This window comes from Oculina patagonica, chromosome 5 (assembly GCF_052425735.1).
Source record: "Oculina patagonica isolate OP01 chromosome 5, crgOcupat, whole genome shotgun sequence".
NCBI lineage: Eukaryota > Metazoa > Cnidaria > Anthozoa > Scleractinia > Oculinidae > Oculina > Oculina patagonica.
Window position 1 is genome coordinate 12,117,848 of NC_135762.1, and position 5,938 is coordinate 12,123,785.

Genomic DNA, 5,938 nt, shown 5'->3' on the forward strand with positions numbered 1-5,938 from the left:
CTACAAATTAAAATTTATGACTGAGGCAATGTCCATGGTTAAATTCTTTACTTCCCCCCTTAAAAAACAGCAACAAAAACAATGACTGAGTGCCGTGGTTTGCGTTAAAGCGATGTCTTAACAGATAAAGTCATTAAGCCCCCAAGGGGGGTACTCGGGATTTCAAGGGACGGGGATGTTCGAATGAAGGCAAAAATCAAGACCCAAAAAAATCCCTAGGGCTTCCAACATAACCCAAAAAATCCCTAGACTGACAATTAACCCCCCAAAAATCAACAGGAAAACACGTTTGTTTGTACTTTTTCTCAGAACTACACAGCCAAGGCACGACCACGAATCTTTAGATTGTTTTTATACCCAAAAAATCCCTACTTATATCAAAAAATACTTGCCAAATTTTGCTACCCAAAATAATCCCCGCATCGAACATTTCAAGCCCAAAAAATCCTTCGATCATCCCTGTCACTTGAAATTCTGAGTACCCCCCTGGGATTAAGCCTAGCTTACTTAACTGAACAAAACTGCTATTGTTGACACAATCCTGCTCCAAGCTCTTTCCCTTGGATCAAATCTTTCGACAATGGCCTCTACTGCTATTATGAAATTGTATTGGTTTGGTAAATCTGCTAGAGAGTTAATTAAGCAGAATAAGCACCATACACATCTAAGATAGTACCTCACATGTATCCAAAACCTCCCTTGGCATCCTTAAGCTTGCAATTTTGAAACTCTCAGCAGGCAGAGGGAAACTAGTGCAATATGTCCACTCACTTGTAACAGTATCATAAGCCTACAATGAAAAAGCTTGTCGTGGATCATCTGCTTTAAATTCACCACACACAAATATCTTCCCCTTGAAACTCACAGCACTAATATATATAAAGTCACCCCTTGGAGCAAGTGTTGTGCTTGCAATGTTGCTCCAGACATCAGTTACTGGGTCATACATTTCACAGAGGCCTGAACCTGAGTAATCTTCACTCTTAAGGCCTCCAAACACAAACACTTTCTGATTTAAGGCTGCACCACCAGCTCCCACTCGATCTTTTTGAGTTGACGCAATCCTGCTCCAAGCTCTTTCCCTTGGATCGAATCTTTCGGCAATGGCCTCTATTCTGCTAGGTGATCTACCTCCAATAGCATACAGGTGATTCCCATCAGCCACTGCACATACATGTACACTTGATCTGGGGCAACTTAAAGAGGGCATCAGTTGCCACTCGTTTGTGTCAGGATTGTATCTCTGCACAGTGCTCAACCGGTTGTTGTCTTTATCCAATCCACCAATGACATACAGTAAACCCTGGAATGTCACTACACTACAAAATCTGATCGTTTCATGGAAGGACTTCAGTGGAAACCAAGTGTTTCCTAACGGATAATAATGTTCTGCTGGACAGCCAGCTATTCCTCCAATGCGAAACAACTTTCCACGACATGAGGCAAAGACTTGACAAGGATAATTCCAATGTACTATAGACTGCATATCACTCAGCTTGTACCACTTGTGCTCAGAAGGTATGTAACACAATGTACTTAATGTTCCAACAGCAACAATGGCATCTTCGTGGGTTTTCAAACAATCTCTTGGTGGCTGGGTAAAATAGCATTCTTCTTGTCCACTGAACACCATTTTCATCGCATCTAAAGCTAAATTAGAGCAATCTAGATTGTTCTTTACAAAGGAAACTGGAAGAATGACGTTTGAGAGGTAGTCACGTGGCACATAAATACAGCGAATGTGACGAAACAAGTCATAAAAGCTCTGTTCCTCATTCTCATTTCTCTTGATCCACTTCCTGAGAATTTCGAAAACTTCTTCCTCACCCTTTACGACGATTTCATCGTTTGCAATCCACTCCTCGACTTGTTTGCTGCTCAAATTCAGAAAGTCTTCAGTTTCAGCTACAGCAACAAAGTTTGCCAGAATGAAATCATTCGCATTTTTCTGAATTTCTTCACACCGATACTTCACGGCAAAATAATAAGCCGTCATACAGTTAGTAACACACAGTGTTTGTACAATAAATTTGCTACACAAAGCTTTCAAACTTGGAATGAAAAAAAAGTCAGCTGCTGCTATGAAATCAAATACATTGTGTTCATTGATATCAACATGTCCTGTGTACAGATATTCCAACACTTCTTCCATCACAGCTTTGCTCGTCTCTTCCAATCGGATCACTCCTTCTTTCTTTTCTTTCATGTCGCTGTTAAGAGCGTTGTAAAAGAACGGACTTGCTGCACATAACACGATTCTGTGAGCTTTCAAACGAGCTTGATCGTCACCGGAGCCAACTTCTAGAATCACATCACAGAACTGTTCGTTCATTCGCTGAGTATCGAGGCGCTTCATCATTTCCACGCAAAAATTATGCTCGTCAGTCTCTGTGATTGGTTCAAGAATAGAATCCATGAGCACACTGATCAGTTAACTGGAAAATAAAGCTGTTGAATTAGAATAGAGAAGGTTGTCCCTGAAAGAACACACTCCAAAAATCGCGCGAACAATCTCCACCGCTGACCGAAGAGCCAAGATTTCGTGACGTTCTGCGTGACGCATAACATAAGGCCGCTGTACAACACAGCCCGCGGGACGCAATCGGAGGAGGTTATGGGCCAGCAGGAGAGGAGTAGGGGAATTGTTGATAGGAGAGAGAAATGACCCCGAAAATTTAATAGACACCACGGGCGTTTATTAAATCATTTACGGTAGTCAGTGTAAAACAGAGAAAGCTTATATAAAGGCGGTAGGAGCGGGAGTGTGAAGCAGCATACCTTCCGCTGCAGAAAGTCTGCAAAGAAATTTCGATGGAAAGGAGCGTGCTTGCGAGCAGTGTTACTATGAACAACTTCTCTTGACAAACATTACTTGCAGACGCATGGAACTGCTATGGGAGCAAGGATGGCTTTTTGCGGGCCCAAGAGAGGCCCGCAACCCTAATCCATTCTCGTCCCCAGAGGCCGCGATCCTTCTGGTCAGCACCCGGGATGCTGACCAGAAGGATCGCGGCCTCTGGGGACGAGAATGCCCTAATCTTGACAGTGACCAGCGGATTGCGTATTACGCGTGCGCGCCACGTTTATAAAGACCAGCTGCAAAGCGGAAGTTGAAAATTTTGTTCTTCCACTAAGAACGATCAGAATGCGAAAAATGTGTCAATCACAACAGATTGTCGAAACACCGGAAGTTGAAAATCTGTTCTTCAAGAACAATGTGTCAATCTTAACAGTGTGTCACATAAGATCGAGGCTTCTGCCACGTGGAAGATTTAAAACATTACGTTTTGCAGGCGTTGTTTCGGCGTTGGTTTTGAGAAGATTTACTGTGATTGCATTACAGATAAACCACGGCAAAACGAATGATTCCAACAACGATTGATCTCGAAAAATCCCTTACAACATAGCGAGTTCACCGAGCGAGGAAAATCGCGTCTCAATTACACCGTATGTTCGATAAAATCATGCATTCCTTGCGTCACGCGCTACTCGGAATAACTGTCTCTTGTCCAGTGATTTTATCGACGCCGTCTGAGAAATTTTCGCGACCTGTTGGAATAATTGCTGTGAATTGAGGTGACTTAAGTTATTTGTTCTTCCACCATGAACGCCTACAATGCAAAAGGATCCGAAATTGTGTCGTTCAATTAGGAAGTTGAGAATTTTTTCTCCACAAAGAACGATTAGAATGCGAAGAAATGCGAAGTGTAAATCACAAAAGTTTGTCTAATGAGATCGACGCTTCCGTCACATGGAAGGTGAAGGTGACAGTGAAGGATCTTTAAGTGCATCTAGGCCCGCACTTTCTAACCTGTGGTTACCACTAGTTTATAGCTAATCTTTCTTGTCCAGTTACGAAACAGACGCCTTAGCACGTGTTCCTTACCGACTTACCGTATGGTGCTCTACATAGACGATATAATTTGGACGCCCTCTGTCGAGGAACTAAACACCTACCACTATACACACTACCGTATTTATTCGATTTAGCGCCCAACCTCGAATAAGCGCCCACCTCGAATAAGCGCCCACCCTGAAGGAAGAAAAAAGTTAATAAGCGCTCAGCCTCGAATAACCGCCCACCCCCACCCCTCTAAATTGAGGGCACAAGAGGAATTCTAACTATTGTTGAAGTTGAGATTAAAATTGACTAACTACTATTTAAGTGACTATCCCGAAAAATTATTTTTTTTAGCTTTTTTACTGAAACTTTTAATGAATATTTAATTTCAGCTTTCGTACACCTTCACATTTAGTTATTATAATTGTTGTTTTCTTGCACAGCCTCGAATAACCGCCCACCCCCACCCCTCTAAATTGAGGGCACAAGAGGAATTTTAATTATTGTTGAAGTTGAGATTAAAATTGACTAACTACTATTTAAGTGACTATCCCGAAAAATTAGTTTTTTTAGCTTTTTTACTGAAACTTTTAATGAATATTTAATTTCAGCTTTCGTACACCTTCACATTTAGTTATTATAATTGTTGTTTTCTTGCAAAAAAAAAACGTGCTACTTGCTTAAAATGGTGAAAATTTAATAAGCGCCCAGCCTCGAATAAGCGCCCACCCTCAAGGTCCAAAAATTTAATAAGCGCCCAAGGCGGTAAATCGAATAAATACGGTTTTCCTTTAAGCTCAGCTCTAAGACTCCGCCGCAATTGTTCAATCAACGACATATATATATTAACGCTTCGCACTAAATCACCTCACTAAATATCTGAATAAAGGTGGTTACAACATACGTGGTGGTATTTCAACATATGGGCCCAAAATCGTCATTTCACTGCCTCACGTACAACTTTCTTATTCGATTCTTTTGGACCTGGAGTGAAAACTAGATGAATCCACTTGATGACGTTTTTTCAAACAGATCCAAAATGTATAATTAAAGTCTTAAACTGGCCGGTTTTGCTGGATTTAAACACAAGGGCCCAAAATCGTAATTTTCAGTACCTTATGTAGCAATTCCTTAATCGATTCTTTTGAACCTGTAGTGAAAATTAGGATGAATCCACGTGATACCATTTTTTTTCAAAAAGATCCAAACCATAAATCGCAATTCCCAAACTGGCCAGTTTAGTTGGATCTGGAGTCAAAATAAGCTTCAGTTTAATCGACGTGGTAGAATTTCAACACAAGGGCCCAAAATCGTCATTTTCATTGGCTATGGTAGCGCTATGATAATCGATTTTTTTGGGCCTGCAGTGAAAATTAAGTTGAATCCACGTGATGGCGGTTTTCCAAAAAAGATACAAACTGTACATTTCAAGTCTCAAATCGGCTGGTTTTGCTGGATCGGGAGCTAAAATAGGCCTTAATCTACGTGGTGGTATTTCAACACAAGGGCTCAAAATCGTCATTTTCAGTGGCTCATGTAGCACTTACTTATTCGTTGTTTTGGACCTGGAGTGAAAATTAGGATGAAACCACCTGATGGCGGTTTTCCAAAAAAGACCCAAACTCTACATTTCAAGTCTCAAACTGGCAGGTTTTGCTGAATCTGGAGTTAAAATAAACCTTAATCTACTTGGTGGTATTTTAACACAAGGGTCCGAAATCGTCATTTTCATTGGCTATGGTAGAACTATGTTAATCGATTCTTTTGGACTTGGAGTGAAAATTAGGACGAATCCACGTGATGGCGGTTTTCCCAAAAGACCCAAACTGTTCATTTCAAGTCTCAAACTGGCAGATTTTGCTGAATCTGGAGTTAAAATAAACCTTAATCTACTTGGTGGTATTTTAACACAAGGGTCCGAAATCGTCATTTTCATTGGCTATGGTAGCACTATGTTAATCGATTCTTTTGGACCTGGAGTGAAAATTAGGACGAATCCACGTGATAACGGTTTTCCCAAAAGACCCAAACTGTACATTTCAAGTCTCAAACCGGCTGGTTTTGCTGAATCCATGTGAAAGCAGTTTTCCAAAAAGA

General features: G+C 41.0%; 1 pseudogene; it reads right to left on the reverse strand.

Annotated features, from left to right (window-relative positions):
• Positions 1-443: 443 nt before the first annotated feature.
• Positions 444-2,416, reverse strand: LOC144655522 (kelch-like protein 7; annotated as a pseudogene).
• Between the last annotated feature and the right edge of the window lie 3,522 nt (positions 2,417-5,938).